Consider the following 16,001-nt stretch of genomic DNA (forward strand, 5'->3'; position numbering starts at 1 on the left):
AGGAGATTCAAAGAACAAAGAGGGTTCATCAAAGTTTGTGAATGTAGAGGAATAAAACTCGGAGAGTAGCAACAAAGACATGCTTTCTATTTCATCTAGTTCAAATCATCCCATAAATTCTTAGATATTGAAACTCTAGGTAACGATGATCCATGCAAAGTTATTAGAATAAAAATTATCAAAATTAAAATGTTTGATGGTGCTGTTAGAATTTTGTGTGATGTTAGACATATCCTAGATTTGAGAAAAAAATGTAATTTTATTATGCATTTTAGACTATAATTTTAATTTTAAGTCTGAAGATGGAGTACTGAAGATGTGTAAAGGTGATATGATAGTCATGAAGGGACAAAGATTGTTGGGAAATACGAAAGTGTTGGATATCAGTAACAACTATTTGTCAGGCATGCTTCCGATGTGGATAAGTGTTGGGTATACGACCAAAGTCCCACATTGGCTAGAAATGGGAGGATCATGGGTATATAAGGATGGACAAATATCTCCATTGGAATGAGGCCTTTTGGGTATAGCCCAAGAGCAAATCCATGAGGGCTTAGGCCCAAAGTGGACAATATCATACCAATGTGGAGATAGGTGGTGTCCATAGTCCTTACAAGTGGTATCAGAGCCAGGCCCCGGAGTTAGCCATGATGGATGAATCCTCGGAATGCCGAACAAAAGGTGGTGGGCCCCCAATCACGATGTAATCCATGGATCAGCTCTATTGGATAGGCGGTGTGCTCCAGATGCTTCATGGACGTGTCCTGATCCCAACACGGTGAAGAGGAGTTGACCTAGAAAGAGCAAAAACTCTCAAGTCAGGTAGTGCTCTCCAGATGCTTCATGGACGTGTTCTGACCCCAACACGGTGAAGTAGAGAATGAAGAATCCTGGTTGGTAGAGAGTGGACGGATGAATGATCGGTTTGAGGGGAGGCTCGGTGGTCCTTTGTTCGAGGGGAGGATTGTTGGGTATACGACCAAAGTCCCACATTGGCTAGAAATGGGGAGGATCATGGGTATATAAGGATGGTCAAATATCTCCATTGGAATGAGGCCTTTTGGGTATAGCCCAAGAGCAAATCCATGAGGGCTTAGGCCCAAAGTGGACAATATCATACCAATGTGGAGATAGGTGGTGTCCATAGTCCTTACAAGAATTGTCGTTGTTGCAGTGATTCTGAACAACAAAAATAACAAAGGATAATGCTTGTGTTTAAGAAGAGATTGATGAATGAAAAGCTTGAATACTTTATTCATAACTGCAGCTCAATTTATAGAGCTGATACATAACAAACTCCTACGATCATGGTCTTACATTCAAGCCATGATCAATTGATAATGGAAATAACAGAGCTGCGAAGTAGCAGCAAGAACAAGAGAATAGGAACAGAATTGACTAAATCAAAAATTAAGAAAGAATAAAATTCCAGCTCAGCAGTCCTGAACATTATTTCTAACACTCCTCCTTGTTTAGGAGCTGCAAACTCCCAACTTTGTTCTCAGAAATTCGAATTTGTTGACTGGCAGTGGTTTGGTGAAAATATCAGCTGCTTGTTCTTCAGTTTTGCAGTAAATAAGAATGATACTCCCATCTTTCTGCACCTCTCTCAAAAAGAATAATTTGATGTTGAAGTGCTTGGTTTTCCCGTGAAACACAGGATTATTAGAGATGGAAATGGCAGCTTGATTGTCAACTAGAATTTCTGTGCTTTCCTTTTGCTCCAGGTTAAGATCAGATAAAATTTTCCTCAGCCACAAAGCTTGATTGACAGCAGCTGTTGCAGCCACAAACTCAGCTTCAGCAGTGGATTGGGCTACGGTTTCTTGCTTTTTTGAATTCCATGAAAACACACCAGAACCTAAAGAGAAACAGTAGCCTGATGTGCTCTTCAAGTCATCAATTGAGCCTCCCCAATCACTGTCAGAGTACCCGACCAGTTTGAACTCTCTACTTCTTATGTATCTTATGCCAAAATTGCAGGTTCCTTTGACATATCTTATCACTCTTTTAGCAGCCTTGAAATGCAATTCACTAGCACAATGCATGAATCTAGACAAGATACTCACAGCATTCAAAATATCAGGCCTAGTTGCAGTGAGATACATCAAGCATCCAACAATTTTTCTGAATTGTGCTTGATCAACCTTCTCGGCTCCATCTTCTTTACATAGCTTCTCCTTTTGATTCATAGGAGTGCTTACTGCTTTGCAATCTTCAAGTTTGAACTTTTTGAGGATTTCTTTGGCATACTTCTTCTGACATATGAACACTTCATGTTCAGCTTGCTTAACTTCCATTCCAAGAAAAAAGGACATCAAACCCAAATCTGTCATCTCAAATACACTCATCATCTCTTGCTTGAATGTCTCCACATTATTGTTGTTATTTCCTGTTACAAGCAAATCATCAACGTAAAGTGAGATGATAAAGATGTTATCACCATTTTGCTTGATGTAAAGAGTCGATTCAGAGAGGCTTTTAGTGAATCCCAAGTGCTGCAAATGTTCATCGATTCGGCTGTACCAAGCTCTTGGAGCTTGCTTCAATCCATATAGTGCCTTCTTAAGAAGACAGACTTTGTCCTCCTCTCCTTCATTTGCAAAGCCTTCTGGTTGCTCAGTATAGATCTCCTCCTGCAAAACACCATTTAAAAACGCTGACTTGACGTCCATTTGATACACCTTCCAATTCAGTTGTGCTGCAATGGCAAGTAGCAGCCTGATAGTGTCAAGTCTTGCTACCGGTGCAAACGTGTCTGAGTAGTCCACGCCAAAGATTTGTGTATAACCCTTCACCACTAGCCTGGCTTTGAGCTTATTGATTGAGCCATCAGCGTTGAGTTTTGTTCGATACACCCATTTTACACCGATTACATTTCTGTTTTGAGGTCTGTCAACCAACTCCCATGTGTTGTTTCTTTTGATCATGAGAAGCTCCTCCTTCATCGCAGCAAGCCAATTTTGATCTAGCTTGGCTTCTTCAAAGTCTGCTGGTTCACACACAGCAATGTTGCACCTTTGATACACATCAAGGAGTGACCGTGTGCCTCTAACAGGAGTGTCATCTGTCATGTTGATGTCCCAATCTTCCATGCTTTGATCATCTGTGTCTGAAACAAGATAATTGCCTTTTGGAGAGGCTGAATCTTCTTTGATTGCATCGTTCCAGTCCCATTCTTCATCTTCCAGGAATTGGACATCTCTGCTTATAATGATTTTTCCAGTTTGTGGTTGGAAAATCTTATAAGCCTTTGAAAATAAGCTGTAGCCAACAAAAATGCCTGGAAGTGCTTTCTTGTCAAGTTTATCCCTCTTGACCTGTGGAACAAGGGTGAAGCACAAACATCCAAATACCTTAAGAAAATTCAGAGATGGTTTGTAACCATACCATGCCTCAAAGGGTGTTTGATCCTTCAAGGCTCTTGTATGCAGTCGGTTTTGCAAGAACACAGCAGTGTTTGCAGCCTCTACCCAGAATTTCTTTGGTAAATTCTTCTCATGTAGCAAGCATCTTGTCATTTCCAATATGAACTTGTTTCGCCTCTCACTAACTCCGTTTTGCTGAGGAGTATACGGAGTTGTTAGCTGATGATGAATGCCTGCCTCCTCACAAAAAACGTTGAAGGCATTGGAAGTGTATTCCTTGCCATTGTCTGATCTGAGGGCTTGAATTTTGCAGCCACTTTCATTTTCAACTTTGGCCTTGAAATTCCAGAACACCTGTGTTACCTCTGACTTGTGCTTCAAGAAGAAAATCCAGCACATTCGGCTGTAATCGTCAATGAAGACAGCATAATACAGACTCCCATTTAGAGAGGGTGTCCTTTGTGGTCCTGCAATGTCAGTATGAATCAATTGCAGCTTCCTTGTTGCTCTCCATGTGGCTTCTGGAAAGGGCTTCCTGTTTAGCTTGCTAGTGTGACAAGTTCTGCAGCTAGATATGTGATCATCAAGTGCTGGGAAATCCTTAGCCATCATCTTGGATTTCATAAGCATCAGCCCTCTATGATGATAGTGCCCGAGCCTCTTGTGCCAAATATCTGTGATATTTTCTTTAATTGGGAAAGCAATATGCTCCTCCTTTAATGGATTTAGAGCAAAACTCTTCCCTTTCATGATTATTTTGAAAATATCATGACGATTCACATCTTTGATCAAGCAGCAATTGTTTTCAAACACTACTTTATAACCCTTCTCAATAAGCTGACCAACACTGAATAAATTTTGATTTATACCAGGGACATACAATACATCAGAGATGAACTTAGTACCTGAGCAAGTCAAGATTGCCACGGTTCCCTTTCCTTCAACAGCAAGGTATTCTCCATTTCCAATTCGAACCTTTGAAGTTGTTTGTTTCAGCTCCTTGAATATGTTTCTGTCATGTGTCATGTGGTTGGTGCAACCACTATCAATGAGCCAGCTTTCACTTGAGTCATTTCTGGAAATGCAAGTGGCCACAAACAATTGATCTTCTTCTTCTTGATCAGCAATTTGAGCTTCTTCACCATGCTGTTGAATTTTGTTTTTGCAGATGACAGCCTCGTGGCCCATTTGATTGCATTTGTTGCACTTAGCTTCTGGTCTTCTCCAACACTTAAAATGTGGATGTGATCTCCTTTTACAATGCTGGCATGGAGGAAAAGGTCCTTTTTTGTTTCCAGTGTTGCTCCTGTTGAAATTCCTGGAATCACCTGATGATGCTTGACTGCTTCCATTCTTCTTGTAATTCTTTCCTTTTTCTCTAGGCTTGACGAATAGAGCTCCTTCAATCTCATCTTCTTGTCTCATGATCCTCCTTTGCTCCTGAGCTTGTAATGCATTTAGCATTTCTGTCAAAGTAATTTTTGACATATCCTTGGTATTTTCCAAGGATGTAATTGTAGCCTCAAAGATTTCAGGAATTGTTACAAGAATTTTTTGAACAATTCTTGACTCAGGCAGAGACGAGCCAAGTAAACTGATTCGGCTTGCAATATTAAGCAGCCTGTCAGAGTACTCTTTGATGGATTCAGTTTTCTTCATCTTCTGCAACTCGAAATCACGCATCAAGTTCAACACTTGCATACCTTGAATTCTTGATCCCCTTCATACTCAGTCTTGATAAACTCCCATATCTCCTTTGCTGTTTTCAGAGACATGATTCGAGTGAAAATGGTGGATGCTACTGCAGCAAACAAGCACGCCTTTGCCTTTGATTTTTTTGTCTTCTTCTCCTTCTGTGATTTGACCTGCGCCATGGTGGGATTATTTGGAAGTGCAGGGATTTCATAATCTTCTTCCACTGCCTCCCACAAATCCAGAGCCTCTAAGTATGTCTCCATCCGTACTGCCCAAAACTGGTAATTGTCACCATTGAACACTGGTGGAGCAATTGATGAGAAGCTTACTTCTGTCTCCATGGGTTACAACACAGATCCCTTTAAATCAAGATGCTCTGATACCAATTGTCGTTGTTGCAGTGATTCTGAACAACAAAAATAACAAAGGATAATGCTTGTGTTTAAGAAGAGATTGATGAATGAAAAGCTTGAATACTTTATTCATAACTGCAGCTCAATTTATAGAGCTGATACATAACAAACTCCTACGATCATGGTCCTACATTCAAGCCATGATCAATTGATAATGGAAATAACAGAGCTGCGAAGTAGCAGCAAGAACAAGATAATAGGAACAGAATTGACTAAATCAAAAATTAAGAAAGAATAAAATTCCAGCTCAGCAGTCCTGAACATTATTTCTAACAATAAGCAATGCAACAGATCTACGGGCAATTGATTTGTCTAAAAATCATTTTTAGGGTCCAATTCTAGAAGAGTTCTGCAAGCGTGATGAGCTTGAATATTTTCATCTTTCTGAGAACAATCTGGCGCGGCTGGCTCTATACCATTTTGCTTCAATCCACCACGTATATCCCCATGTCCATCTATCCAAAAATCTCTTGACTGGTCCACTGACAAATGCTTTTTCTAACAGTTGTTCATTAGTCACATTGGATCTCAGAAATAACAGGCTAACTGGCCCCATTCCAAATTGGATCAGCAGCCTTTCGATGTTGAGTGTCATCCTTCTAAGAGCCGATCTTTTTAACGCTTGTTTTGCTGTTCAGTTATGCTTGTTAAAACAATTAAGCATATTAGACCTTTCCCACAAAAAATTTTCTGGTCCTCTACCCTCTTGTTCGAGCAAGTTAAGTTTTATGTCTACTGTTGAGAAATCCATCGGTATCCCTTCTTTAAATGTTGGCAGTGGGGAGTATTCTTTGGCAGACATACCGAGAGCAGACATAGGAGGAAGAGATTTTAATCCTGGAAGTGCAACAACGTATCCAACCCTCAGTGTAGAAGAAGTTGTAGAGTTTACAACGAAAAGAAACACCTACAAGTACAAGGGTTATATCCTTAATTTCATGTCTGCTATTGATCTCTCTTGCATTAATAGATTCACTGGTGAAATCCCATCAGAGTTTGGAAGCTTAGGAGAGATACATGCACTCAACCTTTCACACAACAATCTCACGGGATCCATTCCGGCGACACTCTCAAACTTGAAGCAAATTGAGAGCTTGGATCTTTGTCACAGCAACTTGAATGGTGGAATCCCCCCACAACTTTCCGCTCTGTATACTCTGGAAGTTTTCTGTGTGGCATTCAATAATTTGTCAGGTAAAACTCCAGAGTTGAAAGATCAATTTGGGACCTTTGATGAAAGCAATTGCGAGGGGAATCCTTTTCTTTGTGGACCTCCTTTACGAAGCAATTGCGGCGAAATTGAATCAGAACCATCCACACCGATGCCAGATGATTCAAATGGGGAAAGAAAAGATGATGGTCCCATAGACACGAACATTTTCTACATAAGCTTTGGAATATCTTACATAATTGTGGTGTTGGTAATCGTAGCAGTTCTGTGCATAAATCCGTACTGGCGACGTGCATGGTTTTACTTGATTGAAGTCTGCATTGAAACTTTTTACTACTTTGTCTTGGACAGCTTTTATAAGCTTTCCAGCTTCAGATGGCTAGAGGGTCTGTGAACTTCATTTCCTCCTGCAATTTCTAGTTCAAAATAATAAATGGGTCGTTTTTGGAATGCTTAAACGACAAAAAATTGTTTCACTAGTTACAAAATTTTAACTGCTTACTGCTTAACACAATGGGTTCTGATCTTAAAATATGCATGAGTTGATCCCCAAGAGTAGTATTAATTGTTAACATGCATAGCATTAGATGCTATCAATGAAAGACAGTATAGTTTCAAGCAAATGTTTAATTAACTGCGAGAACCAACGAAACGTAAACAGGCATAAACATAGGAACATGAGGCTGTTCCTTTGATTTTCATTTGATTTTTTGTTATAAACACAAAGCGGGTATTGGAATTAATTTGGAAAGTTTCATTTTAGTGGTGATCGTAGCTTAATTTGATAAATTAGGATTGAAAAGAAAAACTAGGAAAACAAAAATTGAATACGAACCAGCTCGGATCAAAAGTTATACTTGTTTTTAATAAAAGATTGTTTGACACATCCAGATATCTTTCTGGACTTGTTTATCTAGTCTATTTTATATGTCTGCTAAACATTACACAGTTCATGAATTACAACAAATCTGCATTTGAAAGCTTAGATTTCCCATAATCTCCTGCATCATGTGGTTTCTACGACCCTATTTGAAAAGGGAAGTAAACAGACATTGATGATACAGATTCATTTCAGAAGTTCCCAAAAAAAATAGAGTAATTTATAGAAAGAATTTTTCATTCACTCTCATCAGAGTCAGCATCAAAGATATACAAGTACGGAACTACAGGGCTGCACTCTAACCCAGTCGTTGCATGTAGACTTCATCATAAGCTTCGATGTTCAAAAGTGAACCAAGAAACAATTCCAACTCATCAACGAATCGATCTGTTTTTGGTGTTAGAAAAGGCCTCGTCACAATAGATGCTAGAGCATTGAACTCTTCTTGTTTCGCTCCATGTAACAATAATTCTATACAATTATTGACTGACAAAAATCTCGAAATGTTAAATTTCATAGGATAGTGTTGCATAGGTGATGCAGGTGGGTTTGCAATAACCGGTGGTTTTAAGTGGTCAAGCTGTGGATCTGTCATAATTATATAAGAATTTGTTAAAATTCAAGAAGGTATTTGGTCGTATGAGATTAGAATAACAGCTCAAAAAGTTTATAATTTTTGATCCGACCGTTAAATCACGCATAATTTTTTATAGAAATTTCTGGAGGTTGTTTGCCCTATATATAGTAGTCACTGCGTTGTTATGCGGACCGTCGAATTTTTAGATATTAAAAATCTCGATAAGGCAAGGATTTAGGTGTTTTTGTGATTTTTCCTTCTTATTTTTTGGATTTCTTGATTATTTTGTCCTAAATGTATTAGGCAAAATATGAAAAATGGTCATAGTTATGATTCTTTCTGTCTTTGATAGTCAGGATTCCTTGAACATTATATATAGAATAAAAAGGAATAATTAACCACATCTACATGTTCTTGTTATTAAAAAAAAAAAAAAAGGAAACAAAACCACATCTACAAAACAAATCTGTTTACTCTGGAAGTTTCCGCTCTGTATACTCTGGAAGTTTTCTGTGTGGCATTCAATAATTTGTCAGGTTATTTAGGCAATAGAATGTGTTAAAACACCTAACATACAAGAGAACCAAAACAAATCTGCAGAGACCGAGGATATGCAGAAGATAATTATTTTCTTTGTTGTCTCCAGTACTTCTTATGCAGGCAAAAACATAATGAGATTGCAGCAGTCACAAAAAAAAACAAAAGACAAGCTGAATTCGGTGAATTCTAAAGCCTTATTTTATTTCTCAAACAGTAATATGACCAAATTAAACTGCCTTCTAGAAAGGTTTAAAACACCTTTTATAGGGACTAGGAAACAAAACAAGAATCCCAAGTCATTATGAAATTAGCACAAAATTTGAGTCCAATCAACAACTGGATCTCTGGTTATTGTTTTTTAAAGATGCTAATCAGACCTAGCCATTTCATATTTTTTATTGGATCTAGACCTAGCCATTTCAAATTTATCGGTCCACAAAAATATTTGTTAGGACATTTATATTATCCATCTAGATGAGATTTCATGTAGTGATGGCAGATCCTCACCTGAATATTCAGAAGAACTTGTTACCTGAATATTCAGAACTTGTTGTTTTTACAATTCGAGCTACATCATTGGCTACATCATTACTTCTCTTTCTACAATTATACGCTTCGGTTTTGTTCATCGGATTGGAAGTGAAACCAGAAATTGTTGATGTTATAGAGAGCTTAATTAATTCTACCATTTTTTGTTTGTGTATACTCAAACGGACATGCTATGACAAGGGATGCATATTGATAAGTCCAATTCTAAGAAGAAATTCTTACGAGTCAAACAAGCTTTCCGATGAAAATATGCAAAATTTTATATTTAATTATTAAATCGGGTTGAAATTCGATCAGCACATTCTACAGGCCCTACCCCCTGTTGAATCAACAAGCTAGTGCCAGTCGACCAGTCGAGGCTGTTGTCATGTCTAAATTAGATTAAGAAGATGTTGTTTTAGAATTTTTATTTTAGTTTTTTAGTTTTTTTTTGGATTTTTTTTTTCTTAATTAGGTGCCCATTTGGTAACGTGTCAGCCACACATAATACCGTTTGGTTAAGAAGAAAAAAAAAGCTTTATGGTAGTAGGACCCACTAAAAACAAAGATGGTGCCACAGATTTTGTAGAAGCAGCATTTAGTTGCTTCTCGTGGCAGAGGAACCACAACAGTAGAGCATGGCTCCATCGTCGAGTGAACAGTTTTTTTTTTTTTTTTGAAAAACCAGTACGAGTGAATTAATTCACTCGCACTGTTCAAGTGTAAAGTTTAGTTTTTTTTTTGTTTTCAAAAAACCAGTGCGAGTAATTAATTCACTGGCACTGTTCACGTGAAAAGTTTATTTATTTTTTTTCAAAAAACCAGTGCAGTTAATTGATTTCACTCGCACTATTTACGTGAATGTGAACAGTAATTTTTTTTTAAAAAAAATTAATTTAAGGTGAATTAAATTTACTCGTACTGTAATCTCAATTTTATTCCTGATAATATTTTACCTAATTTTATTGCACGCTCAAAAAATCATGGAAACTGTAGTTCTTGTCGAATGAATTTTGTACGTAATGAAATTGTAATTTTTTTTTAAAAAAATTGAGTTTTACTCAAAAAACTAGTATTTAATATTATTTAATAACACTACATAAATTAGAATGATATCGCATGATGACGTAGCATTTATGGAATTTGATTGCTATTCCAATTATGTTCTTGCCGGGTCCGACCCAGTTAAAAAAAATCAGTTTTTATTTTTATTTTAATTGTATTTTATTCAAAAAATTAGAAGGAGATTGTTTGATGACGTAACAAAAAATTCAGTTTTTGTTATTGCGCGCTTAAGAAACCATGGAAAATATACTCTTTGTTGGATAGATTTTGTATGTGATGACATTGCATATAGTTTAATGGAATAATAAAAAATATTTGATATCAATATTATTTATTTCATGATGTAATAACAGTAGTTAAATCTACAATATTTAAATTAAAAATCATTAATATTAATATATATATATATATATATATATATATATATATATATATATATATATATATATATATATTTTAATTATTTTAACCAAACACATTAAACTACTTTTTGTTCAACCTCAATTTCAACCACAGTTTTAACCAAACACATATTTTTCCAAATCAACCTCAACTAAAAGTATTTTTTATTAAACAATTTTTTTAAAACCATAACCACAACAGTAACTTCAATACCAAACACACGAATAACAAGTTTATATGTTATTTCGTGGAAGATATTAACAAGTTCCTTTTCTTTCCGCTATATGCTGCATCATACTATTTAGAGAGGGATCTATCATACATTTCCTTAATCGGATTCTACACAATCAATTTTCTATCTTTCATGTTCATTTATCTCGTTGTGCTTAGCATATATGAAATCAATCCATACACGTACATGAATTAGAACATGGAGCTGTTTCCTTAAAATGCATTGCCATAATTACTGACAGAAATTCCTTACAAGGCAATGAAAAATAAAATGCAGTGAATCATTTCCAACAACATGTTTTCTTGTAAAAAATACTTCAATGGGCTATTAGATTTGAGAAAGAAAAAAAATGAAATTGGAGATTTTCAAGAAATGAGAAGTTGCTTCTCTGTGACTGTGAGGGTATTCATTTTATTCCTTCCAGCAAAACCTGTTCTTTCTCAGTTCATACCCTTAAACACATATCTGCCAACATTGTATTTTGCTACCCTTCTGTTGATGTTGAGTAAATTATGCTGGTTAATATCTAGAAAAATAGGCATTTCTTAAGATTGTGTAATGGATCAACATTATCCTAAGAAGAAGCAGAACACATTAGCAATTGACTGAAAAGCTGCAGCAAGAAATTTAGTCTCAGAAACTAGATTGAATTCATTGTACTTCTGAAAATGATGCTTTATGTGTAATTAACAAGTTCGTCGACTCGGATCATTCTCATCTGAGCAGGGTAAAAAAGATAAACAGATATCATAAGGTCTACTCATCCTCCCAATTTTCCTTTCTCAGCAGAACATCGTGCTACAGCTCCCTTTACGTGCCTTCTTCAAAATGGTTTGTCGCTTTTCCTGCATCAACCTGCACGAAAATTATGCCAAATACTGTTATGTTTTGGATATATCAAAGATCAGTATGTAAAATAGGAATCATTATAATAAACATTTTGTTTGACTTGCCTCTTAAAACCTGAAGCTGTGCAATTCTAACCATGGTGTATATATTACTGAGAAGTCAATTGTGTCAATTGCGTTACCAGAGCAGCGGAAACCAATCTCTTGATCATATCTGAGACCCCTCTTCTTGATGATGTGTCTTAAAGGCTGAAGAGAATAAAAGAAATATTTTCTCCTTCGTTCAAATTCATATATATAGTGCTCCATTGTTGTATTAGAAGAAGCAGACTTCTCCTTTCTCTGCCCCACATCAGGAAATGGTTCAAACCAAAAGGCCTCCTTCTTTGCCAAACTTACCTTGTAAGTTTCTTGAGTATCAACATCATAGATTGATACTTCAATAGGCTTCCACATATCCAAAGCGTCACGATTAGCCTCGGACATGTTCTCCAAAACATGATTGTTGAATTCCCCTGATGGTGAAATCTTAAGGCTGTCCCATCTCATACTATCCGTTGTAAGCTTTATTCTATATGGCCAAGGGTTACTGGTTTCAGAACCACTGCTGCATACTCCTTTGCCTTTCATGCTAAGGCTACCTTGTTCGATGATGTCTTGTTCATCCAATGTAATCTTCATCTTGAAGAGTGAAGAAAACATCGAGATGTGTGAAAGAGCAAAAACTTAAAACTTTGCTTTGTATTTGACACAAAGCCTTTCATTTATCCTCTATTATTACAATTCATACTCTTCTTTTTCTCTCTGTAGTTACCATATACAAGTTTCATTTGTATTAATGCATCCATAGATATGACTTCGACAGATGAACTTAGTTGTTACTAGCTCCGAAACAAGCTGTAATGAGTTGGTGATGAGGTCCTCAGGGGCGTAGCGTGATGACAAAAAACTTGAGATCTGCACAGCAGGTCTCGAGTTCGAGTCAGGGCATGCATCTCTTGTAAGAGTCTGGGACAGCCGGAGTTTTACTCGCTCACCTGGACCCACAAAGTGCGCTTTCCAGGAGATAAGGTTTCCTCGAATCCAAAAAAAAAAAAAAAAAAAATTGGTGATAAGGTTGAAAAAAATCCAGTGAAAGGCTGCAAGCTGTAGTAAGCTCCTATAGTCAGCAACCAATCACGAAGAAACCATAACAAGCAAAGAGTACAGTCCATGGTAAAAGAATCTAATTACTATGGTTTAGCCTTCTCAAACATATATAAACCGCAAAACTTGGAAAAATTTAATCCTCGTAGTAGATTTGCATATTTATGAACTCATATTAGTTATTAAAATATGATATTAACTCCTCCTAAGCCAATGAATAATGAGTTAATTTCCGGAATGAAAAATATTATCTTTGTAGTTTATGATGCACGCAGTCGGGCTAATAAAAATTAAGGTTACGAGGATTTAGATGAGAATCTAACCCAATTAGATAGCGACCTGCAACTATATGGATGATACTATAACAAATATTTTTATGTACTGGATAAGATTGGGTTTAATAAGAGGTCTGGTCACATCAGACCTGCATGGTAGCAAAAATAAATTATAATTTTTTATTTGACTGTTTGATCGGGTTCAAATTTTTCTAGAAGATTCTCAAGGTCCCATTCCCTACTTTGCTGCATATCCCATAACTAGAAGTCCTCAAATTAGGCCCTGAAAATCTTGTTTGATTTATCTTTTCAGATTTTATGATATTTTTTTATATGTTTTAGGATTCTGATTTGTTATCTAGTAGGGGTCATTTTTTCTGACCTATTTAAAAAAGTTGTAATGCTTTATTTTCTTAGAAATAAAACAATGAGTGTAGAGTTCAAGCTTGCAGCCCCTTTTGTTTTTCAAATTTGTCTTTCTGTGATTTGTGTTTGTTGTCTTTATGCTTCCACCTGCTTCAATTTACATTGGTGATAGTAACTTATTCAGATATCCAATATATCAATATCACGAAATAGGCATGAAGAAAGAGTCATTAAGTCCAAGAACAATGAAGACAAAATTACTAATGAAGAAGGATTTTTAGGGAGAGAATATATTTGTTAGTTGTTATTATTTCCTATTTAGTTTAGGAAAAAAATTTAATAAAAACTGTTTTTATTTTTTTTATATTTAGTTTAAGAAATCAAATATTGAGATTGGTAATTTTTATATTTTATTTTTAGTTTAAGAATCCCTAAAATAACTTTATGATTATTGATTGAGAGTGTTTTCCCTTTTAAGGTATACCTATGAGTAGTATAAATAAAGATTTTTAGCTTGCATAATACATATATTTTCATTTCAGCAATAGATCTACAAATTAGAGTTCCTATTTTCAACCAAACTCTTTCTTTTTTATGCTTGTTTGCTATTTTTATACTTATTTGTTGTTTTTTATGCTTGTGTCTGCGTTAGTTGGTATCATACCTCTGCGACTTTTTATGGTTAGTTCTATGAGCTAAAATAACCATGGTTGAAAGTGGTCGCAGAGCAGAATGTGTTTAGGCAAATAGGATGAGGAGGTTCCCATCAAGAGAGAAATTTATATAGTTAGGCTTGCGATAACAAGTGATTCTGAGTAGCTAGGTGTGGGTCTACCACAACCAGATAATGATCTTCCCTAAACAGATTATATGGATGGCCTAATAAATATATTTATGGACCAGTGAGATAGGTCTAGGTCCAAGAGGAGATTTGGTCGCACCAGACCAAAATAATAACTCAAAAGGGCCATAACTTTTGATTCGATCATTGGATTGCGCTCAAATTTTTACAAGAATTTCCAGAGGCTATTTTCCTTGGTGAAGCAATAAAATTGCTACTCCGACCGTAGAATCTTTTGATTTTTGAAATCTCGCCCCGAGGCCCCAGTATTGGTAGTTTTGTGATTTTACTTGTTATTTTTTAGATTTCATGCTTCTTTTCTTTATAATTTTGGATTTTTACTTTGTTTTCTAGTTGAGGTAGGCTTTCTAACATATTTAAGGCCTTGTAAACCTCTTGGAGGATCATTCATTCAGAAAAAATAAAACCTGCGAACTTGGGATTCTCATCTACAGCCCCTTTCGCTCATTAAAGTTTTTGTGTTCTTTCTTTGTTTGTTGTTGTCTTTAGCTTCTGCCTACATCAAAAATATTCAAGAGTTGGTGATAAAATACATACAGAGACATATTGTAGAATTTAAAAGAGATATTCAGGAACTAATGTTAAAAAACATGCAGAGACATGCTGCAAAATTAACTCTTCAATTGGTAGAGGTGAGGAGCTTGGGGGATCATAAGAAGAGTAATCATGTATCCATGGATAGTTTTGAGAAACCATATCAAAGACATGAGAAGAGAAAATGGTTTTTTGATCAAGATGAATATGATGTTGAAACTGGAAGTTTTTATTATTATAATTTTTTTATAGATTGGAATCAACCATAAAAATTACAAGAGGATGATGAAAATGATGCTTAAGAAGAAGATTTAGATGCAAAATTCTTGGTTTGTGATTTTCATGAGAAGAAAATCAAATTAGTAGTTCCAAAGGTTATTTTTTATTAAGCACATTGCGAAGGATGTGCCTAACATGTGCTTAAAAAGAATTTTAGAATTGATGGGGGTCAAAGTTGATATTATTGTATTTTAGATAAAAATTATGAAGCAAATTTTTAAATTTTCTCCTAACTCTAAGATTAGTTTCATTGTTAGGGAAGCTGAATATGTTGTTGACAGATATGATATTTTTAATGAAAAAACTAAACACGTAAAGGATTGAAAATTTTTTATTGGACATCTACGAGATCATGATAAGAGCAATTTGAACTCGAGAATATATTCTCTCTAACCTAGGGAGACTAATGCAAGATAATTTCTTAGGGAGATATTATTTTACTTAGTTATTATTATTTTCTATTTAGTTTAGGAAAATATTTTACATTAAGGTATTTTTTTTCTATTTAGTTTAAGAAATCAAATATTGAAATCTATAATTTTATTTTTTCTTTTTAGTTTAAAAATTCTTAAAATAATTCTATAATTATTGATTGGGATATTTTTTTCTTTTCAAAGTAGACTGGGACTCATAAAAATAGGGATTCTCAACCTGAATTGTAGCAAAATACTTAGACTATTATTTTAGCAATAAAATTACAAATTAAAGTTCTTTCTGTTCTAACTGTGAACAAAATATTTTCAATCTAACTCACACTTAACTATTTTCAATCTAACTCTGTCTTGTTTATGCTTTTTTGCTGTCCTTTGTACTTCAATTC

This window comes from Populus trichocarpa, chromosome 13, assembly GCF_000002775.5.
Source record: "Populus trichocarpa isolate Nisqually-1 chromosome 13, P.trichocarpa_v4.1, whole genome shotgun sequence".
NCBI lineage: Eukaryota > Viridiplantae > Streptophyta > Magnoliopsida > Malpighiales > Salicaceae > Populus > Populus trichocarpa.